The 26,806-nt window shown below is 40.0% G+C and overlaps 1 protein-coding gene across 4 annotated transcripts in view; it reads left to right on the forward strand.

The window, feature by feature from the left end:
• The first annotated feature begins 134 nt into the window (after positions 1–134).
• SPIN1 (spindlin 1) overlaps positions 135–26,806 on the forward strand; it is an 87,295-nt gene continuing 60,623 nt past the window's right edge. For 2 of the 4 annotated variants that reach the window (XM_019554957.1, XM_019554959.1), the window contains exon 1: positions 135–480. The gene's annotated coding sequence lies outside the window, so the exon portion shown is untranslated. Of the gene's footprint in view, positions 481–7,128; positions 7,269–26,806 lie in introns of those variants that run through there. The other 2 variants (XM_019554958.1, XM_019554960.1) reach the window with 1 other exon arrangement.

Consider the following 26,806-nt stretch of genomic DNA (forward strand, 5'->3'; position numbering starts at 1 on the left):
GGGGCCCGCGGGCCTGCGGCTCTGAGACACGGGATGTGTATGTGTGTGTGTCTCGGGCTTTGCTGGGTTCCTTTGTCTGCTGCTGCCGCCGCTTTCCCCTCCTCCTCCTCCCTGTGCCTCTCTCCCTTCCTCCCTCCCCTCCTTTCTCTCGCCTCCCTCCCTTCCTTCCTCCCCTCTCTCCCAGGCTCCAAGCGCTGCTGCAGCTGCAGGTTTGTAAATACTGGACCCACCACACACACTCTCACATACATACACACACACACACACACATGCAACATGGCTGACGCTCGCCCTGCTTCTCCACCAGGCTCTTTTCCTCCTCCTCCTCCTCCTCCTCCTCTGTCTGTCTCTACTGCTGCTTAGTCTCTCCTCCCCCCCTTTTGTGCTTTTGTCTCTTCCCCCTCTTCCAAAAAAAAAAAAAGAGAAGGGGGGAGGAAAACAGTTCACCCTCCTAATTGCGGGCATGGCGGGATTTCAAGGGTAAGGAACCTTGCTTTGGAAGCATTTGCCTTGCGTTTTGCTGTTTGCAACCAAATGCAAACTAACGTGAGAGCGGGTTGGGAAGGCTGGCCAGGCCTGGGCTGGAGGGGGAGGGGGCGGGTGAGCCCAGCTGCCAGAGGCTTGACTGGAATGTGCGTATCTTTTTCTCTCTTTGGGCTTGGGGATGGGGGGGAGGTGATGCACCAAAAGGTTGGCAGAGATGAAATACTGTTACACTTGCAGAATGCTCTAGGGCTGTTTCTGTGGTTGCAGGGCATAGCTCCTTGGGAGGTATCAACCCAGGATGGTCAAAACCAGTCGTCAGGATGGGGGTGGTGTAGGTGAAAACCATAACATGCTGAAGCTTTTGGCTGTCTTCGCTGTCCCTGCACCATTTCTCATGAGATGTCAGTATTGTAAAGTGCTGTCTCCTATGGCAGGATCCAGAACCGGAATTAACACTTGTCATATCCTCCTTTGCAATGCCTACTTTATTAGCCAGGTCTTTTTGCCCTTGTGATGACCATGTCATGGCCAAAGTATGATTGTTTTTATGGAAACAACACTCCTGCTTTCCAGATTTTTAGAAACGCCCAACACCATCATGAACTTTAGTCTGCTATTGAACTGAACCAAGAAAGCACATTTCTTACCTCTCCTGACACTGGTCAGACAGTCACCCCTCTCCTTCAAGCTCTCTTACCAACTGCACCCCCTTCTGGTTTCGTTGGTGATGACCTGCATTCCTTTGCTAAACTAGATGCTAAACTAACCTCATTTCTTGTTTATATTTTTACCATTTTAAAGTGATTTGGAAGTGTGTTCCCCCCCCCCATTTTTTAAGATAGTAGTCTACTGGCTCTTGATCCTAAAACGTACATTTCCTTGTTTTCTGGGGTTTTTGCAGCTAATGGTAAAAAGCTTGTTTTCATAGTTGAAATTTCAAGGATAATGCTGGTGTTTAATTGACCATCATTCACTTAGTGTAGCTGGTATTAAAATTATTGGGATAACTTGCATTGCAGCTCAGCTGTAATTATTCCACAAAAACTTACTGGCAGTCATAACTTTCATTTGTAGTTGTCTGAAGAATAACGTTTCAGCTCTTGAAGTCTTTGCTTGGGAAGTTTCTAGAAGTTTCTGGTTGAGAGAGACTGCATACTTGCAGTCATGAGAAAAAATTCAGAGAGATGAAATTAAACGGGGTGGTCTTTAACAGAGTACTTGTAATGTCTGAGCATACAATACTGGAGTTAACTGATATGTTGACATACATACTGGTTCCGCTAGTGCTTTTCCTCCTTATTCCATCTAAGCTAGAAAATGTTAATTTGCTAGAGGTGAAAGAAATCTTATCATTCTGAGGTCATAACTATAACATGAAATTTGAGGTCAGTTGTAGATCCAAGTTACAAGATCTGTTTGGAATGCATATCTATGTCATGGATTCTGAGCCAAATATAATACTAATGCCTGCAAGGCCAGCTTTTCCGTTTCTTCTATCTCTAACAGAAGTTTGTAACTTTTTATTTTTTTTTTTTGCTAATACTGGATACAACCTCAATTAAGTTACTTCAGTTTGGTTATGGTCTTGATCTCATGAGGTTCACACAGCAAGCATCCTGTCTGAAAGACCAGATAATGGAACCATGAATACTTCCTAGAAGATGATGAGTGCTATGAATGATGCATGGCACACAGAAACATATCAACACATTTCAAAATTGATATTTTTTTAATGTTAAAAAACATGGAACGCAGCATGTACCTGAAAAAGCCCCTGTTTGAAAACATCCCTTTGCTACACAAGATGGTGGTTGCAGAAGTAAAACTAACCAGGTTGATGGATTTAAGTTTTAAATTTTTTTGCTTCATTGTAAAGTCAAAGTCTTTCCCCTATACTTCACCACTGAATTCTGCCATTTATGTTGGGACTGGATTTTACTCTAAAAAAACTAGAACAAACTTTCTGAAGTTGAATACAGTTCAAGGTTTCTTGGTTCAAGCACATCCATTCTGTAACTGTTGAATAACTGGATGTCTAACAACTTGAATCCTTTTGTAATTTTACTGCGTATGTGAGTTTGCGCCCAAACAAAAATAGTGGTACTTTTCATGACTGTTATGTACCTAACAGATCTGACCAATAGATACAATGAGATTTATCTCAATTTTAATCCTTTCTTTGAGCACAGTAAAGGGGCTACTATAAGATGATTTCTTGCACACTTAGGGGAAAAAATATTAGATTGCATTTTAGGCACAAATGCAATACCATGGCTAATAAGAAAAAAAAAGGAATCGCAAACTACATTAAACTTTAATAGATGACATTTTTACCTAATCATATTGTACAATGAGCCTTTCAAGAAAAGAAATTGGAAACAAAAAATTACTGCACAAAAGAAATTAGGAGGTGGTGGTAAGAAACGGGAAACACACAGACATCTTCTCTAATATAAAATATTCGTCACTGGACCTTTGTGAAGACAACAAGCTATAATTGAGTTGTTCTTCATTTTAATGGCAAATTTCACCAACTTAAATTACTTCACACCATCAAAATTTAAGTTCACCTTCTGTTGAACTCCTAAGGTTTTCTAACTTTATGTGGGCATGAGAAAAATACTTTAATTGGTTTATCTTATTCCCTATCTTTTCCTTATTTGCTGCCAAACTAACTTTTTAAAATCATGTTGAGAATTGTGAATATCCCACTTGTGGAATAAATAAGCCTGTTTTAAAAAATTTAATACAGCACTTTTTTTTTTTTAATTCCTATGTGTTTTGCCAAATACAGTTGGTATTTTGAAAAACAACAGAACAGCTGAATGTAGCCATTTAAAGGTCTGCTGCTGTAAATATTTTGTGCTTTTTGTTTCTCTCAAACTTCAGGAAGGTCAGACCAACTCTGATTATGTATATGGCAGGGAAGGTATTTTGTAGATAACTATGGAAATTTGTATGCTAGTATGGCTTCCATAATTATGGAAACTTGTATGCTAGATCATGTTATATCTAAAGGATGTTTATGAGAGATTAGTCATAAAGAAACTTGTCTGGATTACCCTAAGTGATTACCTTTAAAATATTTCAGAGGTAATCAAGTTGCAGATCAAATAGCAGGAAAATACCAAGAACCACCGTGGTATTGTTGTTTTGTTTTGTTTTTTTTTACATAGTCTGTAAAGGAGTCAACTTCTATTCTTTGAAATCTTGTTGCATTATCTTGTCACTGTGGCTGGTATAAAACTAGCTCATGGTAGATCTGAGAATTTTCTTTAGAAGTTAATATAGGAGTCACCATATTTGATCTTATTTCAGTCCTTTTCAAATAAATGCCCTTACCAGGTGGCTTTAGACCTGAAAGAAAAATCAATTTTCTATCTTGTTTTTAAGTATGGTTGAGCAGCTCTTTGGCTATGGCTTTGGCGTTCCTATTTCTTCTTGCACTGTTGGAAGTCTAGCACATTCCATATATCAGCATGTTAGTCCATTTACTAGCTAAAGAGAAATATTCATACGTGTTAGCAGGCTACACAAGAAAAATATGGCTGATCAGAAATATCAGTAAAGACAAGTCTACAGCACGTGCTCAGTGCTTTTGCTCCATGGGTCAAATGCCAGTGTGGGTCCATAGGCCCAATCCCACACGCACAGGCCCAGGGCCCGATCCAGTGCATGCTGGATCAGACCCCGGTCCTGCATTCCATATGGTGGCCGTGGGATCAGGACCCAGTGCCCCGCCTGCACCCCCTGAACACTTGGGATTGGGCCTTGTCCTCCTGCCTATATCTTTTCACGATCCACCTTGGGCCAAGCTGCCTATTTTTCAGATTGGGCCTCATCACCCCATCCCTACCTTCTTGCACTCTGCACTAGGCCATGATGCTCCTCATGTGCAGGATCCATCCACATTGCTCGCCCTTGGCTGTGCATGCAAGATCCAGCCCTGCTGCCAAAGCCCTGTGCATGCCTGAAGGGGGGGGGAGGGGCTTACCGACCTCTGTGCATGGAGGTAGAATTACATGTGCAGCGCAGACTTAATCACCACCACTCCTTCACTACCTCCCAGCCCAACTTCTGGATCCTGGGGGAACCCAGGAGGATGGATTGCATGGCTCCATGGACCAGACCTAGTCCTCAGGCGTGGGGGGATTGAACATTGCTGTTTTATATGATCAAGGAACTGTTCTAAGTAATACCAGTGAAGCACGTTGTTCCTGTTGCGTACATGCTGCATCCTGAATCATGCAATGTAGCTACCCTCACATGGCACTGAATCTCCCAAGATGGCAGTCTTATTGGCAGGTGGTCACTACTGCATTGTCTACATTGTATCCCTTTTCCAATGTAGTATGCATAGTAAGCATCATGGTCATGCTGCCTAGCTTGGTCTTTTGATGCTTTGACATAGGTGATCCTTAATGTCTGAACTAACCCACCCTCTCTTCCCTATAGTGTTTAGTTTAATAAATTGTTTTAGGCAGTTTGATTATATCAGCCATGAAATAAACTGTTTGGTGGACTAGGAGTCCTTAGAATGCCTTGAAATCTCAACAAAAGCATATATGGCTTAACAGTTAGCAGTATCGGTATATTTCACCATGAGAAAGAATCTTACTTGGTATATCAAAACAGGAAGTCAAATTTTGCAAGCCAGTGTAAGTGAAATTAGGACTAAAGTTGAATCTGCTCCCAAACAGTTTTGAAAAACGTGTTGAAAGTGTTGTATTGGCTAGAAATCTCTCTCTCTCATTTTATGGAGTTGCTATAAATCCATATACTACATGAAAACTTACATAATTCAGTCTATTGTTTTTTGTTGGGTTTTTTTTTTTTTAGTGTAATAGTTTTACCACCTGCTGTTATGTTTAAGTATAACCAGCAGTGTGCATGAGAGAACATTAAATAATGTATGAACATCAGTTCCTAATATCTACATTTTAGGGAACGTGTTGTAGACATTTACTTATAGAAACATACTCTAAATCAGTATGAGAGAATTAGAAAAGCATGCAGGTTTTTCAGTGGGATAACCAGTTCACAGTAGCTTTCACTAAAGAGTAGTTTAATAGTTTTTAGAAGCCAGTATTTTTGAGTTGTGGAGGTACGTTGTAAGAGTGTATTTCACTAAACTCAGTCAGACTAGTACATTATTTTTTCATAGTTCTTGTAGTTATGGGATTTATTTATACTAATTCATACTAGGCAAGCACCTAAAGATCAATGTTAACTCCATCAAACCAGCTTTCATCTTCTGTATTTTCTCACATGCAATTGGACATTCAGCAATGGTCAGTTTGTTAGGGCCTGATCCTGCAGATATTTCCTGTTGAGTATGGTCTTTGTTTTCACGAGTAGTTTTGTTGACTAGTGGAATTACTCGTGGTAATAAAAACAAAAGTTAATGGCACTTCTGTGCTAGTTCAGGCAGTTATATTTGTAAGCTAGCTGTAGAAGGGGCTGTAGAAAATGATGTCATATATTAAAAAAAACAAAACCTTTCTTAAAATTGGCCTTGCCTATGATCATCATTGACTGATCCCACATATTCCTAAGAACTGATAACATTTGTATTGGCAGCTAGCAACAGCAGTTAACCCTGGTGTTGTGACTAGAGTGACTACCTCTGACCCTTTTCTGGTCTCGGACTGTTGCCTCCCTTGAGATGTAGTCAGTAGTTCTTCCATTCCCAGGCCAAGCCTTGTTCTGAACTCTCCAGGTGCTAACCTTACGTATTGTGTATTATATTTGATAGCTGCAGTTCTTCTCCTTGGGAGTGCTAATTAATGGGATCCCTCAACCTGATACTGTGCTTAGCACTGAGGAGTTTTTATTATTATTTTTATTTAGGACCTAAACATTTCAAAGGAAACAGAGCTTGAAATAATAAACAGTCCACAGGAAGGCGTATATCCTTTGAAGTTTACCATCCCCGTAAGTTTGGAATGTCCCCAAATTTTTCAGCAAGTCCTACAAGACATGCCTGTAGGTCATAACCCATTTGTAAATCTCTGCCCAGAATGGTCCTAAATGTTTAATGATTCTACTCTCTAAGTTCCTAGTCTTGGCAAGCAGCTGCCTAAACTTGGCTGGAGCCTGGAAAGAGATGGTGGTTGTCATGGAATTGCCCCATTAGCATGTGTTTGGGAGGCTGTTTGTACCCATTGTGATGTTTTCTGTTCATGTCTCCAGCATACTTCTATTCAGCTAACCCAATACATTTTTCTCTCAAATAATTTAAATGCATCTATAGAATGATGAAGGCAGGGTGGTTAGCATCTTTAGAGACTAGAGCCATAAATTTTCATAGACAGCTTTCCTAAACAGTTACAGCATTTTATGATTGTATCTCACTTCCTAAGTCATAGTGTTTATGAAATTACATATTAATACCCTGAGATTGTGACAGGTTGTGTCCGTCAGAAGGGATGCCCATTGAAAATGGAGTTGCTGTTTGCTCACTCTTTAATAGCTGGCAGTAAAGTTAGGCATTGTATTTCCAATAAAATACCACTGTAGGCTGTAAACTGTTAAGTAATCCTGGCCCTATATTATGTTCACCTTGTCAGTCTCTCTAGAATCTCACCTTCCTTCACTTTCACAATAATGTAACATATTTCTGTGTTTTCTTTCAATTTATATCAATGTTATTAAAATGCATTAAAAAAAATATGTTGTTTCCATATTTCTGCCACCAAAAACAAAATACAAAAGGAAAGAGGGATATTTGACCAATTATGCTGGCCTGATAATCTCATGTCTCAATTACCACAACATTTAAGGTGAGGAAAAAAAGTGGTAGTATGTCACTTTGATCATGTTGCTACTGTCTCAAACTTCCCTTCACTGACTTCATTTATCATATCAAACATCTGCTCCTCCTTGCTTTAAGAGTCCTTCATGGTCTAACCCTACCCTATCATTTCCCCCTCCTCGGCGGTATTGAAATAATGATTTCTGCTTCTGGCCTCGGAAGCCATCCCTGATCACTAACTTGTTAGATTCATGAAGCAAGCACCCTTGTGCTTTTAGTTTTTGCTGATTGGCAGGAGCTTCTCTATAAATACCTACATTGTCACCTCCCTGTACCCCCTCAAATTTCAGCTCAGAGTTTTCTGTTATGATGTTACCAAAAGTACTGGTGTACTCTCAGAAGATGCAACTTTCTCATGAAATCATAAGACCTCTGTGCAACTGACTGATGTGTTTGTCAGGAGAAGCAAACCATGGATTGTCTCCTTAGATGCCCAGTTAGCACCACAGTGCACCCCACAAGATCTGGCAACACCAAGAAGCAGTGGCCTGTACAGATTATTGGGACCAGACCATGTAGCAAGGTTGGATTTGGAGACTCAACAAAGAAGACCAAAAATATTTGAGTTAAGATGCTGATACTCTGCAACTGTCTGTGGGGCTGACCAGTGTTACGTTGTTTCTTGATTTCTCCACCTCTTGGACTATATCGCTAGCCTTAGACTTAGTATGTACCCTGAAGAGCTTATCAGTTTGTCATCTTGTTCTTTATATTTGTATGTTGTTTAGTAGAATGGGTTCTTGGTCAATGACAAGGTCCCCTAGGTGTTTTGGGGCATTAATCCTTAGAACAGGGGTGGGCCAGCCCATTCTATCTGGCCTGCGATGCCCCTAAGAAATTTAGAAAATTAATATTTATCTGCCCCTGGCTGCCTGTCACGCAGCCCGCGATGGCTTGCCAAAACTCAGTAAGCAGCACTCTGCCCAAAATAATTGCCCACCCTGCCTTAGAAATTAACTTCTTTTTCTTTAAAGACCTCTGATTTGTAGAGGTATGTTAATGTAACTTTTTAATATAAATATAGCTGGTTCTGTCTGCATTGGTTACTTCTAAGATCTGTTGCTGCTTGGCTGGCATATTCTGTTTAAGATGTTCAGAGAATGCCTAAACACTGTGGTAATCCAACCAATAAAAATGTTTATCGGATGTGGAACTGCAGGGATTAAAGGTCAGAGGAAAAGTAGCATGTTAGTTGAGCCTGAATGTGCCCTAATGATAGTATCACCAACACTAAGAGAAATGAACTCCCTTTTCCTTTTACTCTACAGCCTAAGTAATACTTAAGTGAGTATAAGAGAGGACTACTCAGTAGAACGTTCTGGTCCCTTGCATAGTATGACTTTCAGTAGTGCTGAACAGTAACAGATATTTAAGTTGTGGGGAGCTGTAGGTGCCCAGTATCTTGAAAAATTGGCTAGGGCTACCCATGCTTTTTTGCTGCAAGACAGGTTTTTTTTATTGCAAAACAGTTAACTCAAGAAATATGCACCATTTTTCCAGTGAAGAAGGCCACTTAACAGTGGGAATGTTTATGTGTTTGGAGGGAGGGGGGAAGAAGGTGGCATTAAAAATAAAGGGGGAGTGGAGGAATCCATGCTCCTCATGACTGTTCTCCCGAAAACCATCTTGGGAAACATTGCTAGGAAGATCTTTATTTGAAGTCCTTGACTTCACTTTCTCCTCTTCTTTCCCGCCACCACTTTTGTTTTAACTTCTGAAGGTTTGGCTCATGTTATTGTACAGTCAGGCTTCTGGCTACTCTGCTCTGTCTTGAGGAGCTACTTCTGTAACAAGTTATTCTTAGGCTGTCCTTTTTCAATTTTGCGATCTCTCAAAGTAAAGTTTCAACAGGAAAAATATATAGTTTCTGCTGAGCCATATCTAACTTCCAGGAAATCATTATGTTTTGGTATAGGCCAGTTGTGCTCAAGTTTTTGGCCCCTGGGCTAGATGAGTGGTGTGGGGACTGGTCTATGGGTCAGATAAGGCTCTGTGCTGCCTCCACCTAGCCCCACATGTCCAGATTGGGCTGTACAAAACCTCAGCTGGCACTTGCACACCTGAATCAGGTCCTGGGGCCCTGAGCCACCCCTGCCAGACCCCACACACTGGGATTGGACTCTGCACACCCAATCCAGTGTTGCGGGGTGGGAGGTCATGCTGTTTGGTCCATGGGACTCCCCACAGGTCTGGAAATTCAGCAGCAGGGGAGCAGTGCCACTGTTCCCCTCCACTACCAAATTTTCAGACCTGTTGGGAGTGACAAAAGCCAGATGGCATGGAGCTGGGGGCCAGATCTGGCTTGCAGCTCAAGGGTTGAGCACCCCTTGTACAAATATTACATGTTACAATATTTCATGTGGACTTAATTTTTGTTGTGTTTAAACTTGGTATCTTGCTTCCTGAACATGGCACTCTTTCAGTGGGAATGTTAGCGTGACAACTGAATTTTTGTTTCTGGCAGTTCACGTAAAGTCTGAAGAATTTGTCTCGTCTCAATCTGGTATATCATTTCATTCACCAAATGCCTTGAAACACTTCTGCCCTACCTTTTTGCTCTACTTTTTGGGTTCTTCTATTCTTATGCTTTCCTGAGCGCTCAAATATTCTTTTAGCTTCAAAGCCATTGTTCTTAATTTTTTTTCTCCTTTCTTCAAAAAGAATTTTAGCAATGCTTGAAACTTTCTCTTTTTTCACTTTGCTTTGCCCTCCCATCCAAAAAGAGCCATTACCTCTCCAGGATGACTTTCCCAATAAAATATTTAGTCATTTTTTATTTTAATTAGTCAACATTCTCGAACAAAACTTTTTTACTTGTAAATTGAGCAAATGTGATGGTTCTTGAGATGCAATAAATATTATATGCTATAACATGTATGATTTTCAGTTTTCAGAGAATAATCACTTTTAAGGAATGTTCAGAGTCTAATTAGTAAATAGTTTAAAAAGTGAGTTGTCCTAAGCATGGTCTTGCATAGTCTTCAGCGTTTCATTGTCAGGGCCTTAATCTTGCAAAAACATGACATAGTAAGTTGATGCAGTTACGTACCTTGTTAGAGACTTAAATGTTTAAAGTTAAAGGCTGAAGTTCAGATGAGCTATAGTAAATGTGCTGATGATGATGAGAAGGGAATTATCATGCTTTTTGTTTTAAATCTAGCAGAAATGTAGGTTTTATGCAGTGTGTACAGTATATAAGAAATGTATGTTTAGGATTATGCAAAAAAACTAGAACTCTTGGTCCCAAACTGATACCTTTTATTAGGCCAATTGGAAAATGGCAAGAAAACTGTCCTTTTCTGCAAGCTTTTGAGATCAAAGTCCCTTCGCCAGGCTCTGGGAAAAGTGTAGATGGTACAAGATGGTAAAAAGTCCCCACAGGTAGGAAGTAAACTTCGTTTTTGCACAGAGGGAGCTGAAGATGGAAGGCTGTTCCTCTGGGACCTCTTCAGCTCCCTCTGTGCAAAAATGAAGGTTATTTCCTACCTGTGGAAATTTTTACTATCTTGTATCATCTACACTTTTCCCAGAGCCTTACGAAGGGACTTTGATCCCGAGAGCTTGCAGAAAAGGACAGTTTTCTTGCCATTTTCCAATTGGCCTAATAAAAGGTATCAGTTTGGGACCAAGAGGTCTAGTTCTTTGTATCTTTTTGTCTCAGACCAGCACAGCTACCAAATACACTCCTATTTAGGATTATGTAATTTGCATTAAAAAAATTGAAACAAGACATTTTCACAAACTATTTTCTCACATACTTCACACACTTTGTTTTGGGGAAGGCAGAAGGAATTTTAAAAAAAATCTAATGTTATGGTCAGAGAGCAGGGATGGAATCTGATCTTCAGCTCACTCACCCTCACTTGGGCAAAAGCTACAACTTTGCCTTTCACAACTGAATTGTCAGCAGTTCTTGGCTGCTCAGCCAAAAACTGAAACTAGCCTCTGTTGAAGACTGGGTTTCATGGGCTGATCTAGGATTATAAAAAGAGCTAAAACCACTCTGCAGGGATGCAGAATGGGAAGAGACACACCAGGAGCAACTAACAGATACCAAAAATTGCCAAATACAGGGTAGCCTGATTAGTGGAACATCAAAATATTGAGAAGGAGACAGTGTAAAGTGTAATTGGCAGGAATCGTGTAGCTTATAATAATTATTAATGAAGTTAGTTGACTGTTAGTGCTGTTTGAATGAAATGTCCCCTTCGTTGCCATACGGTTAGTCTTAAACTGGTGGGGGGGAGGGGAAGAGTGCAGTGGAGCAAGCATCAAAGAAGGATATGACAGTACCACAGCTCTCTTTCCCCCTGCAGTTTTACCCCTGCTGGACTTTGTCCCTCCCTCAGTGCAACTGATAGAGGGAAGAAAAAGAAGCAGTAGCCATATTTGCCTCTCATATTTTTATTCTGGGTGGAAAATTGGCTTCCATGCTGAAAGCACACATATTAATTTTTTGGAAGGTTAATTTTTGGGGGAAAGGTGAGTGTGGGTGGTATACAAGTAAATGTGGTATGACTTGAAATCGGTTTGAGTTGAATTCAGGTGCTTGTTCCTCAGGCTCTGCAGTCTGCTATGGTACAACTTAAATGAAAGTGAGAAGTTCTTGTTTGGGTCCATTAATTTTTTTGTTCATTCTGGTCTTGCAAAAACTTGTGCAGGTAATTTAACTTAAGGCAATAGACTAGCTGAGATTGGTGGAGCACTTGTCGGTATGGCAGGTATTGCACATCAGTGCCATAAGAAGTCTTGATAACTTCCCCATTTATCTTTAGACGGAGCTTAGGATCTCTCTGTCGGTGTGCTCCCACATAAACAAAAATGTGAATGTCTGCCATCTTGTTGCTGGCAATATTTAACAAAATCATTTATGCCAATAACTAAAAACTAAAAAAAGACTTTTTGGGTCAGTCTTTTTGTTTGGGTACAAAACTAATACTAGGTGGTTACATTTCTAAATTGTTAGCTGCACCCATTCCATGCAGCTTTTGAGAAACCATGGACTCTTGGGGTGTGTGAAGGTGCAAAATTACTTTTTCTTTGGCCAGTAGGGATAAATGCATTAGGCTGCTTATTTAACAGCCACAGTCTTGCAGGCTATAAAAGGGGAATTATAGCTTGTATTTATGCAGCACATCTGTAGAAACATGTAAGAATATTTTACATTGAGATTTTACATAGAAATTGAACATGGTATCCAATCTTTGTCAGAAATGCTATAGGAATTTAGGAGGGTAAGTGAACACTTCAGATTTGATATTACAGGTTGAATTTTAAGTAGGTAAATCATAAATACCTGAGTTGGGAATTGACTAGAATGATGTGAGTGGTGATGTGTGATATATTAATGACCATGAGTGGTTATGGCATTGGGTTTTTATCTGACTTGGAAGGTGGCAGTTTCTTTTGCAGTTTTGCTTAGCCATTTAAAATATCATTTTAGCAATGGTTCCCAGGCCCAGGGATTATGATCTTAAATTGCTTCTGGCATTGAATAAGTGTAGTTGTCTGCTTAGGGTCCAGTGATCCCTTGCAGTTTCCTTTTGGCAGTCTAAGGAGATCTACTTTCATGTACAGGGAAGGGTCTACCAGTGCTAATCTTACACTTGAAGCAGAATGGTAATTGTGATGCAAGTATGCTTCCTTTTTAAAACTGCTGTGATACTAGAGTGAAGAATAATGTGGAAGAAAATGCAACCTTGAATTGGATTAGTATTACTTTTGGCTTTTCTGAAGCTTGCTAACAAATAATTTTAATTTACCAGAACACCGAGATGTGCAAGTGGTCAGAAGTGCCTTGCCTTGAGACCATGGCCAGAGCCAGACATTACACTCTTTCCATTCCAAGTGTTTGAAAACCAGTTTATACCTATAATAGAACAGAAGTTTGGCACACACAAACTGGTTTTAAAAATGGCGGAACCCGGTATAAGATTTACCCACTCCACCAAAGAGCGAATATGTATTCTCTTTGCTGCCGATCTAAACTATGCTGCTTAGAGTAAACCACCTAACTTAGACTGATTCCTCCTCAGGCTTTTTAAATGTCTGTAACTAGCCTGTGGGAATGAGCATGTGGCTGTATTAAAACAACAAGAACAAAAATCTCTTGCTTTGAAGTGTATAGACATGTTTGTGTAAAGCAGATGGATCAAAAGTTGCAGTGTTGAAATGGGCAATTGAATCAATTTTGCTTTTAAATGCGAAGACATTTAAAAGAACTTGTACACTTGGTGTTTTGTTTCTTTGTTTTTAAAGAGCTGACTAAATCAGTGCTCCTGCTATTGTTTGGATTTCATGGTATGGAGAGAGAGACTGGAATTCAGGAATTCCAAAGTTTTAATCATGGTTTTGCTGTTGTGTTCGTAGCCTTGAACAAGTAAGGATTCCCTCTTTGTTCTTTCTGTTTCCACGTTTGAGGAATTATTTGCTTTCTTCTTGGGGTTCTAGTATGAATAAAAAATGTTTGTGTATGTTTGATGTGGTAAACTACTGTGTAATAGCTGTAAAGGGACCTGCAGTATCATTAAATTGTGTTTTTAAATGCTCTATCCTTGGTTTTGTAAATGAGTCAGTTATTGCAGAATTATGCATACCTTAACTATAAGAATACTAAAAACCATCTTGCTGTTCTTTAGTATTATGAAAGAGGTTTCAAGAGGTGTTTTTGGTTGGTTGGTTTGTTTGTTTTTCAGTTGGCAAATTGGAACAAAACTAGAACAGTTAGTAACCTTCTGCTGTCCTAGGCCACCCTACGCGACTTGGCCCCTACTGCAAGCTGTAAGTCTACCCCTGGGCATAGCCAGCTACCTACACACATCCTCACCAGCAAGCCCTATCCCCTCTGTATTGATAGGAAGTGCAGATGCAGCAGAGGAGGCAGCTGTGTAGCAGTGTGGAATGCTGCAGAGAAGATGGTCATCATGGCACAGCTCCGAGTTGTCATTTTTCTGTGGTAGATCAGATCTCTTTGTAGCCTGGATCTGCCACACGGGTCATAGGTTGCCAACCTCTGGACTAGAAGTCCAAGTGATGTTTTTCTTAAGTAATTATATTTAGTTTCATCCATAGACTGTGTCATATTGGACAGCGGATAGTAAAAGAATACTTTCACTTCTTTCTTTAGGTTGACTTCAAGCTGAAACAAGCTGTTCCACTCTTAACCAGCTGTTTTGTCCTCTTCAGCTGACTCTTATTTAGTAGCACAGCCACGTATGCATCTACTTTATTATTAAAACTCAGATTTTCACTTTACTGTTAGTGCCCTTTTCCCTGGACATTTTGTGTGGGCGTGCTGTTAGTTTGAAATTGAGCTATCCAGTCCCTCTGTTACTTCTCTGGACTTTTTTTAAATCCATACTCTCACAACCAGTTTTCATATTCTGCCCTATTCTATATATTCTACCCTTTTTCTACTATCCCACTCTTATGGGGTTGTGGGTACTTCCCTTGCTTCAGTTTGATCACAGCAGTACTTTTGACCTTAATTCCTTCAGTCCTTTTTGCCTGTTTTGTTTTTTTTTCTAAATTGGACCCAGATCTTAATAGACTAGAAAACTGAATTACTGATAACTGGAACCAGTGATATCATATCAAGATAAGTACCAGCAGCATGGTATAGTCAGTCATGTTAACCAGGAAACTTTTGATTTGCCATGTGTTGTTTTACATTTGCTGTTTACTGAACTGTTGCAGTAATACTGACCTTTGGGTATCTATGGCTGCTTACAAATGGTAAAAAAAAATGGTGCTTTACTTTGTAAACTCTGTGTGCTCTTGTACTGAGCCCAGCACGTGCCTAGAAGAGGCATTGGGTTAGCTGGACCTGGCTTGCCTGTCACAGACCAGCTGGGCACTGAGTGTATCAATTCTGTCGCAGGCCAACTGGGTGCTGCAAGGGTATCAGCCACTGGGCTGTTCAGTTCAGTTTTGGATCAAGGAGGCAAAGTCGGGAGTGAAGCAAAGGCAAATTTATTTTAGCTTACACGCACAACAGTTAACAGAAGGATAAATGTGATAAGCAGATAATGCAGTATTAAAGACCTAATAGTAAATAATAACAACAGATAGATGGATCAGTTCTGTCGCATGCCAACTGGGCACTGCGAGAGTATCAGCCACTGGGCTGTTCAGAACAACAGATAGACAGACATGGGTTGCCAACTTACTGATAATCCCTTGATGCCAGGTATGTGCCAAGTGATTCCAGTGAAGTCGGGCGTCCCCGATCACTGTTGGGGGTATTACTGGGGAAGGTCCCTTGATCAGGATCCGATCCTCACTCACACCGGGAGTCCGAAATCCAGGCTTGGAACAGCAGTGACTGTTCTGTTTCCTCCTTCATGCTGATCACCTGATGCATGTGTTTTTTTTTTTTATACCTAGCCTTATGCTAATCTGTTGGCTTTAGAGCAACTCACAATCTTGGCCTATAGCTGTTACCCTATGGTATTGAAAGGTGTTAAAAATTATCATAAAAGGTTACTACCCAGACTCAGGTTTATCCAATAAGCAAATTACAATGAAGCAGCTTTTTTAGGTTTGAAATTAACATTACTCTGCCTAAGTCCAACTCTTTTAGGTTTCTCTGAATCTGCTTTCTTGGGATGTGTTTTCCTGAAATGTGTTGGGAGTGCCAGGTGGTTGGATCCAGTTTTTATCATCAAGGCTGAACCCTGAGCAAAAACGGTTAGGTCAGCTAATCTTGCAGCTACAGCTTCGCCTTTGGGGCCCAGTCAGTTCCATGATTAATATGAACAGTTATCATTTTGGTTAAACTTATGACAGCCAAGTTACATTTGCGGGTGATGAACTTACAAGCTTTATATTAGCTAATATTACCTATTGGGCAAAATACCAAATACCTCCAAGAAGCACATATTTATTGCTTATTAATCTCTCTGGTTCTGGCTGTCATACTTGCCCAATGTCTGTATAGATTGGATGCTTTAGTGGGGCTTTTTTAGGTGCTTTTATCTAATAATCAGCTATTAGATGAAAGCATAAAAAAGCCCCACTGAAGCACCTGATTTATACAGATGCAGTGGAGCTGGGTCCAACTAACATGCTGCTTCCAGTAAAGTACTTTGTTCATTGTTTTTTTGTTTGTTTGTTTTTTAAATCTCTGTAAGCAGCCTGTAGTATTGGTGCAGTTTAAGCTGTGGTTTGTAAAAGATTCAGGAAGGTGTATGGGATCAAAATATAATTTTGTTAGATGATGTCAAACTGAAGTCCTTGTTTTCTCAAAATGTGAGGTAGTGTGAATATTGAGCTTTTTCATTTTGTGAAAAGGTTTGTGTTGGAGCTGTTAAAAGAACTGGGATGAATAAGTGGAGAGAATACTTACAGCACAGTGGAAGTGACACAGCAGTTTGTGACCAAGAAGCAGGCTGTGATACAGGGAGACAGTGACTGGCTAGAACAACCAGTTTGATCAGACTTGTTCTGGAGATCTGAGACTAGAGCAGAATGTTGAAATCTCCATCCTAATTGTAGAGTATCTCAATGAGCTAGCATCAGTATAGGAGTCCTAAAATTGAAAATGAATGTTTCTCCTACAATGTAAGATGGTCCAACTTGTCCAGTGGAAAAAAATTGCCATAGTTTGAGGTATGAATGTTTGTTCTGAATGCTGGTAGAGAGTTGCTTTGCAACAAATATTTGATCATATGAATTGTAGGAACATATGTTCAAAATAGACAGTGCAATAGACCATTGAGAGCTTCCAGACTTGTGCATGAATCATCATTGGGATGAATGTGCCCACTTTGTCCCTTGCTCCCCCCCCCCCCCCCTTGGGTGATTTCAGGGGTGCTTGTTGATTAGTTGTTGAAAACTTTACCAGGTATCATTGTGGTAGCCACCCCTGGAAGATGGCATGAAATAATGCAGGAGGCAAGAATTTTCAGAAACTTTTGGACAGAAATGGACTAGCTGCATCCGGTTACATTTGTATTAACGATGTCTGTGTTGATCTGATGTCGCTGAAACATCTAGCTTCATTTTGCATGACAGAAATTGCAGAATATTAAGAAAAGTAGCTAAAACATGGTAAGAGCATGTAACCGTGGCTTGTTTTTATTCCTCTAACCTCACTGAAGACTGGATTAACAAGTGGCCTCAGGGTTAACTTTTTCCTCAGACTTGTTCCACTTCCCTGAATGGAAGAGCCAGCTGCTTTGGGCCCTGGTCTCAAGTTTGGGCCTTGGCCATTTGCTTGGAAGAATTTCCTGGGTGCCCGTTCTCCCCCTCCCCACCTTTTAAAATGCCTTTTATATTAAGATACATTTCTAACCTGCCCCAATTTAATGACCTCTGATTCTCAACCAGAACCTTTTTAAGGGTAGCACTGTTCAGTGTGGAAACACCTGCATGCAATTCACAAGATTAAACCCAGAATAAACCCGCTTATTCAAGCAACTCTGTAGGTCTGGGAGAAGTGGCAAGTCCCTTGGGCAGAGAAGGACTGAGTTTTACAGGGAAGTGGCCTGTGTTTTATTTTAAATTTAGAGAGGGTCCTTGTGTGCAGGACCAGGGGTCTGGGAGTCTAGAGAAGGGACCGTGTAAGGGGACCAGGGGGGTCTGAAAGCCCAAGGGGGGGGCTGTGTGTATAACTAGGAAACAAGGAAACATCACAGAGAGAGACCACCCACAAGGCTTGGGGAATGGTGCAGGGAAGATGCGCAAGGAGCCCTTAAGGCAACAGGTGCCCAGCAGAGACACAGACAGGCTGAGAGGGCCTGCTAGCCTGGGGGTGTAAGAATGACTGGGGACCCAGGAGAGGCTCGGTGGGGATCCACACAGGCTCAGGCTTGCACAAAGTCCACAGGCAGCTTCCTCTTTATGACCTTCATTAAAAGCAAGGCTTGGTGGGCGAGATTCAATGGAAAGGCTGCTGCTGAGCCTGTGCCAGGCAGAGGCCACCTGGCCTCCAGGGGTGTCATGACTTCTATGGCTGTGGACCTGCTACATTGTTACATTGTGTTATTTACATATTTCACTTTATTGCTTACTTTTCCTGTAGAACAGGAATGTCCATTTTCTGGGTGGGTGGGGCCAGGCATAATGGTGTGGGTGTCCCCCTCCCGACCTCTGAAACTGCATTGCACCAGTGTCCCTATATTGTGGGGCAGGTAACACCAGCTGTGCTATTCTATCTCCTCTGTGCTGCAGAAGATCCTTCAGTCCCTGTGAGCCTCCCAGCTGTAGGCTCCCTCAGCCCAGCAGGTTGTGCCGTTTGACCCCGCTCCCCAGGTGTGGTGGGAAGCAGCAGAAGGAGGAAGGGAGAGGGAGAGCCCTGTTTGTAGAACAAAAATATTTCCCTCTGTTCAGTCAGATATCAATTGGGTATTTACATATTGTCTTAATGTATTTTGCTTAAAGAGATTTCCACTCAGTGACCAGTTCATCCTGTTTTCATTGTTAGAAACTATGGAAAATCTGGAAAATAATTACATATGGGTTTTGTTGTTATAATAAGCATACGTCACTTTTTTGAGGTATACTTAATGTGTTTGTCTTTAATTGCTCAGTTGACCATGTTGGATCGTTCATGTAGCAGTGCATCTAAGAGAACTGATGCATCACATCTGGGATTTCCTTATTTGTTATGCACATGCTTCTAGTCAAGTGGAAGGGCATAATGGTACATAAGATGCAACTGAACAGCAATTATGTAATTTTCTATTTATTCACCAGTGGGTCTTTAAGAGCTGACAAAAAAAAAATAATCATGAAGCAGCTTGTAGTGCAGTGCAGTACGCCATTACAAATGGGAATTACTTTATCTGCTTCTGACTTTTTTTTTTTCCCTGCTCCATTGACTAGCATAACCTGCTTATTTGTATACATTTTGTTGGTGGCACAATGTCTGAATGTTTAGCCATACCACCATAACGGCTTCATTTGGCTGAGGTGTGCTAGAATTCTCTAAAGCAGTGGTCTCGAAAGTGGGGTGCGTGCAAGACAATCCATTGGGGTGCGGGAAGAAAATATTAGAACTTCTCTTTCTATAAATATACATATATTGGGGGTGCATGCTCAAAAATGTTTTACTGATAGAGATGCGCGATCAAAAACGTTCGGAGACCACTGCTCTAAAGCAGTGATTCTCAACCAGGAGCCGCAGACCTATGGGGTGCTTTGATTTCCTTTCAAGCATGCTGCTGGGTACCACACAATGTTACCCCTGTTAGCATGCAAACATGATTCACAAGATAAATCCAGAGATTTCAAATGGAAAACTCTTGAACTCTTGGTTCAGAGATGGTACCTTTTATTAGACCAACTAAGAAATAGCAACAAAAAAAATCTTCTTCTCTGGTTTCTTAGCTGGTCTAATGAAAGGTATCATCTCTGAACCAAGAGTTCTAGAGTTTTGCATTTCTTTTTGTCTCAGACCAACATGGCTACCAAATAACGTCCCTGAGATTTCTAATATATATCTGTAGTGTTAAAAACATTGGTCTGTTGTGTCTAAGTTCTTTGAAACAGGAGAATTGCTCTATTATTTTTCTGTAGTCAACAAAACAAATGAGAACTCAGTGGGCATTTTTTCCAAGAGGTGCCTCAGGTCAAAAGGTTGAGATCCACTGCTTCAAAGCGTATGACTATTCAGGGTGTGCTTGTTGACTTCTTGCTTAAGGTTCAGATGATTGTGTGACCATCTTTTTATTCACATTGAAAATGAATTTGAAGAGCGTATCTTTACATTTAAATTTGTCATGCATCCTAAGTTGGTTTGCTCTTTAAAACTGGTTTCTAATTCAATTGTTTTCTGCTGTTCAAGTTTTCTGTCTGGTCTGAAGTCCCTGAGGCAAGCTGTTAGAATGCAATCAATTTAAACTCTAAAACTAAACTGTATGGCAGTTCACAATAAATGGGTGAATACAGCTCCTTCTCCAACTGGCTGTGTTTCTGCATATGTTGCAGAGAAGTAAGGGAATCCTAAATTTTATTTACTGCCACAGTACACCATAATGGGTCACTAGAAATTTCAGTACGTATCTTGTCACTACTTAATAATGAAGTTTCAGTTTGTTCAGGCGTGCACTGCATCTCTGCTCTGTAAAAGCTCATAAGAGAATGTCAACTAAAGTTTGTGAGTGTCCTCACTTTCTAATGAAAATGACCTATGTGTTCTTCAGAAATTGCAAGCTTTTTAATTCACAGAAAATGAGGTCTAGAAATGCTGAGGAGTATCTGCAAATGGCTTGTTATTTCAGAGCAGATGGCTGCATTATCTTGCCTAAATTCTCTGAGAGCCTAGAATAGTGAGGAATAGTTCTGCATGGAGAGAATTACTAACTGTATTCTGCTATTTGTTTTGTTTCTGTATGCTTGTTTATTAGATTAGTTTCAATTTCAGTACCAAATTGAAATTGGTAATTTCTTGTGAAATTACCAAATCTGATTTTAAGAGCAAATAGCATATTGGCTAAATTTGTAGAACCATGCTAACATTTCTGAACCTGGAATGTATCCCTCTTCACTTGCATGTTTAGATGATGCAATACATCAGACAGAAGGATGGGAAAGATGAAGTGAACTGGTTTTCACAGTTTCTTTTACTGGCTAGAAAATTTCACAATTGACACTACCACAAATGGGTAGAATTACAGTGTATCTGTGCTGTTTATGCTAGATAAAAAGCAAAAATATTTTTGAAATTATTACTTTGCAAGTTGTATCATTTTTTTTTTAAGAAAGAAAACTATTACTTCATTCTGTTAAAAATGATAGTAATTTCTGCCATTCTGATACTTTATGAAGATATAATCAGTTTTAAATCGTCTTTTAGGTCTAGTTTCAATGTTTTACTGTCAAATGGGATAGACCATTTGGTTGGGGTCCTTGGGGTGGGAGGGAGGTCTGTCTTGGGCCTGGCTTTATTCAGTATGTATGCTAACAATATGAATGATCGAACAGAGTGCCTATAAAGTTGTGATGACAGTGTTCCAGTTGAGAACTCAAGTACAGCAATATAAGATGGGAAGTAATTGGCTAGGCTATGATAGCACCACAGACAAAATAGTTTGACAGTGTAGCGCTGTTGCAAACAAGGCAAATGCCATACTCTTATGAATTGTATGTAAGGAGTTGTATTTAAGAAACGGAAGAGATTTGTTCCACTCTACTCAACACTGACGAAGTATCAGTAAGAATATGGTGTACAGGGGGCACCCCACTTCAATAAAAACACAGACTAATGCAATCCAAATCATAGCGACAAGAAAGAATTTGAAAATATGGCCTATGAAAAAAGCTAAAGAAATGGCACCTGTCTTTTAGAAAAGAAAACTGAAGGGAAACAAGTTTTACAATTTTATAAAAAGGTGTCATAGGGAAAATGGCTATCACTGGGGAAAGATGTAAAAAACTTAGCTAAACCTTGTGGTATACTAAGGGAAACCTTGCTGACAAGGAAGGTAGTTAAATATTAGAATAGGCTATCTAAAAAATCAAGGTATCTATATCAATCAGGGTTTTTACAAGTGCAAGAGACCAACTTGTTCCTGCTGGGGTTGGACTAAATGACTTTCTTAAGGTTCTTTAAAACCCTAATGCTTTATGTTTGTGTTCTTATTACGGGACAATGTCATGCTAGCATCCTTATGTCCAACAGTTTCAGCATAAATAATAATAAAATAACTGGATTGACTACCATGGCTTCTTCAAAAGAATTCTGTTACTCTGCTTTCTGCATAAATTTAGGAGCAAGTTTTTTGAAGTGCAGATCATAAGATAGGCTTCTCAGTGTTGAAACTGAGACATTATAAAAACTGTGGTGGAAAAATCCCAATACAATTTGTAAATTTAACAATAAACTGCTTTTAACTGTTTATGAAAATTGGAGCAAACAGTGGTTGATCAATATTTCTTTATGGAAAGAAGTATTTTGGCATGATAGAAAAGGGCAATTTTCAGTGTCATCAGAAGTAGGGTAAAAAAATACATGGAGGAGAATAAAATAAGTAGATCTAGCCTAAGTGTATTTCTGTACTCTGAGACGATTAAAAAGGAAAGAGGTAGGCTGGAGAACGGCAGCCAGTGTTTTTTCTACTTTATGGTATTTATCACAACTACAGAAAAATGTTGGTAAATTAACAACATATTGAATCACATGAAGTGTCTGTCTTTCCCTGTTTAATTTATTATTCTATCTTGATAGAGAAACACTCAAACGGACAGATTGTCATGTGTCACATGATTTTTACTTCTACAGGTTGACACTCCAGATTTCAAATCCCCATTTTCCATTGTAGTTGATGCAGAAGAGGTTGGGGATACTGAGAGTTGGAGAGGGAGAAGGTCCAGAGAATCTTTCAACTTTTATCATAGCTAAAGTTAAATGCACCTTGGGAGTCAAGCAGTACTGTATTGGAGGTGACCTATACAGGTATTTTAAATTAGAAATAGTATGGCAGATACTTTCCTGTAATGGGTGTGCTAATTACAGCAGTTATACCTGCTAATTGCATCTCCAGATAAAAGGCTTTGTCCCAGGAAAAATCCCATGTCTGTTTTTACTCCTACAAGCCCATTGTCCAACTCTTAAATGCCTGTTAAGTATTCAAGATAACATTATTTCTTAGGCAAATGTCAGCTAATGTGAGTTAATTGCTATTTATTCCATGGACAAGCTCTGTGTTAAAAAGGTGGTGCTAATGCATGTTTTCACTGGGATCAGAATTGCTTCAAATGCAATGTTTCTTTTTACCTTAACTCTCCTTCCAGGGTTGCAGCTGAAGTAGTTTTGCTGCATTTGAATTTGAATGGTTCTCTGCTCGCATACAACTGGAATGTACCAGCTGCTTCCGTTCTTGAAACATTCCACTTGTGAAAGGCTCCAGGCATCCATGTGTCCATACTCTGTATGTAACACTGTAGCAGGACAGTGAGTGTTTGGGCTGGCTCTGCCTGAAAGAAATACGTTGGGTTGTCTGGAAGGGGAATGTTGCATAAAAAATACTGTGTATTGTTAAATAAACTTGGATTGTTTCCTTGTCCATCCATAATTGATAATCCTGCTTGAAGTAGATCTGTGGACCTTCAGCAGAAGGAAAACATGACAAGTTGGTTTTCAAGTAGCAACATATCAGCTCTTGGTTACTCAGGTCTTCTTAAGTTTAGCTTGGCTAGCTTTGAGCATGTGCAAATATGTATACATAGATATAGTACTATTGCAGAGTATTTGTAACTAGGTTTTAATGTAATTTCATGTTCAGTTGTACAAAATCCTAAGTCCACTTTAGGTGTGTAACTTGTTTTCTCTGACAGGCTCGGTGGATGAAAGTATTTACCATAGTTTCAGTTGAGTGTAATTCTAAAGCTACCAACAGGATAAGCACTTGAATCTGTAGGGCCTTTTCTTGAAATCTGAAAGGCATACAATCATGAGTAGTTACTTAAAACTCATTCTGAATATCCTGATAACTTTCTAGCCCCATCCTATGCAAAGGTAACTTAAAGCAAAAATTCTCTTTCTAATTAAAAAAAAGAATGGAACTACTTATTCCGCAAGTTAAGAGAACTTAGCTGATCAGTGGAAATCATTCTCTTTTGTAATCTTAAGTTTGGTATAAATTTTTTGCTCTGCAAAATTGTCATTTAGAACTGACTATGTCATCTTTTTTTAGAAAATGTGTATTGTGACATTTTCCTGCTCCTAAAATGGGGCTGGCAACAAGATCAAAGTTAGAACATTTGTGTTCTATAAAAAAGGCTTTTTGTTTCGGGTACTGACCGTTTTAAATGATAGAAAAATGGATACTTGGATGTTAAAGATTCTAACATGGAATGTGCTATTAAAGGAGCTTTTTATGATAAATCTACTTGTTTGTAAAATACTACATTTTTTTATGATTGATTGATATGGAAATTAACTGGATATATATTTGTAGAATAGGGTGATTCAGCAGTAACTTGTCAGATGTAACGTACGATTCTTGTTTACATCCACGGTGAGAAGTTTTTTCTATTATGGAGGTTCAGTATAATAGTAATACAGATTGAAAATACTGTTCTCTTTTTTTAAGACCCAGAAAGGTGAATCTAGCATCCACATCTCGGAATCGGTTTAAAGTGCTCATTTAACTTCTGACAATAAAATAGAGTTACTTAATTTTGACACTTGCCAAGGAGTATTTATCCTGTGTTGCCAATAGTAAACTTTCTTTAGGTGTGCTGTTTGTACAAATGGGCAAGTCATGTAACTGAGGACACTTGAAGGATACAAATATTAAAACTACTCTGTATTCATTTGATTGTAGCTTTTGGTTGAATAGTGTATATAGGTGCCCTTCATCTTTGTAGGCAAGAAAAGAGAAGAGAAAAATAGTGATTCTAAAACAGTCATGTAATTTTGCAGGTTAAAAATAATTCTGAAACAGAATGTGAAGCATAGTCTTGAGCTGTGATAGCACCTGGGATTTCAGATTCCAAGTCTTGTTCCTGGTTCTGCCATAGATTGCCATCCACATTTGTAAAAATGTTTTTGTTTTCCAGTGTCTGCTCCTAAATAGGGCAAAGGAAAATGTCCCAAGAAAAGGGTTGCTAAGAATAAATTTAATGTGATGTGGTAGACAAGGTTCTTTGGGTAAATCCAGTATCTTTAATTAGACTAACTCAAACAGTTGGAAAATTCTTTTTTTTTTTTTTACTTTGGGAACTTTTCCAACTATTTGAGTTGGTCTAATCAAAGATAGCAGATTTATCCACAGAACCTTGTCTGCCTATGATCCAAGACCAACATGACTACAACCTACACCGCTGAAACGTGAGATGGTATGTTGGGTGGGGGTTTTTTTTTAAGGAGTTTGCATGTCTTTGTACAAAATTCACCATTTGAGTAGATGAGATTTGTTATGTAAATGTCTGAAAACCTTTAGTGCATCAGAACCTTGTCTGTCAGTGGGAAAATAATTTTGTTGGGAAATGTAAGCAACCAGGAAGATGAAATCCAGTGTTCTTCTACCAGTGGAGAAGTCTGAGTTTAGAGTGCTTTTAGACATGCTGATGCTTTGTACTACAAGCACTTAAAAGCATTTGTGGATAAAAATGAGTTCTTTGAAATAGTACATATAGTGTTAATATAGGGAAAATGATCAGCAAATCTGAAGGTATTCAAGGTCCTTTGTGATGCAACTGGGCCAATGCTACCTAGTGAAAGAAATGATAGAATTACAGATGGTACTTGGCAGGCAAGGCTTTTTGGGTTGATACAATATCTTTTATTAAACTAAATAGGTGGGGGAAAAAGTTCCTTGCAAGCTTTCAGGCACAAACACCCGTCTTCAGGCAGTGGGAAACTTTGCTGATGTGTTATCAGTTCTCCCAGGTAGAAAAGAAGCTAAAGTTAACTAGAAGTCAGTGAAGATGCAAATGAATGGAAGCTTGGAAGACAAAAGGAGGGAAGGGAAAAGTGTGAAGGAAAACTGGTGGTCAGATAACAGGCAGGTTACCTGGTATGTTAGGTGCCAGGCAGGTTGTAATGTGTCATATCCAATGTCCATGATTTTTTGTATCCAGTAGGCTTGAAGTGAGGTTCGTAGGCTTGTCTACAAAAGGTGTTTAATAAGTTCCCTTTGAAGATTAGAACTGAGAGATCAGAGAGTGATTTGTCTTGTGAGAACTGGGAACCCACAGGTAATTGGATAGTTTTGGCTTTTGATTTTTGGTATACGTTCATTCTCGTACAAATTTGTTGTTTGGTTTCTCAGGGCATTTGGTGCACTGGATGAGATGTATATAAAATTTCTGGAGGTGCAGGTGTAAGATCAGGAATGGTGATGGTTCTGTTGTGGGGTGTCTAGATTATGGTATTACTAGCAGTAATACCAGCTCTCACGAAACAGTTGGAAGACTCCCGATTCCCAAATCAAATTAACCCTGACTCATGATCTCTGGATAAGCCCTAAAATCTTGGGATTTCCTTCCAGTGTGTGTAGAGAGTGCCAAGCTGGTAAGTCTGGAAGGGAAGAAGGAGCAGGGGGAAAGAGAAGGGACAAGGGAGTAGATTGAGGCCCCACAGTGAGGGAGGGAGTGGACTAGGGGTTGGAGTGAATGGGGCCCTGGGGCTGGGGCAAGTCATGCAGTGGGCAACTCATATAGAGTAAGGTGAGGCACAGCTCCACGCTATAGTGTGCACCCCCAGGGGGCATGGAGGGCATGTGCACCCTGGGTTTGTGCACTGGGCTGAGGCTCTGTGTCCTGCTGCCTTGGCCCAGGAGCTGCGCAGTGAGATTGGTGCTTACCAGGCAGGCAGGGGATGCAGGGGATGCTGGCTGTGCTGCATGTCCCCTGCCTGCTTGGCTAGAAGCACACCACCCCTTCCCTCTCTTCCTTGCCCCTTTCCCTACATTTACCTGTTGTCTGTGTCTCTGTGTTTTGTCTGCTCCTCGATCCCAGCCACAGGCCTCCCACCCCCAGCCCTGCTGCTGCCCATCACTTCTGACCCTTGCATCCTGCTAATTTGTGCAAGGACCCTCCCTCCCTGGGCTCCAAACC

This window comes from Crocodylus porosus, unplaced genomic scaffold (assembly GCF_001723895.1).
Source record: "Crocodylus porosus isolate Cpor-Errol unplaced genomic scaffold, CroPor_comp1, whole genome shotgun sequence".
Lineage (NCBI taxonomy): Eukaryota > Metazoa > Chordata > Crocodylia > Crocodylidae > Crocodylus > Crocodylus porosus.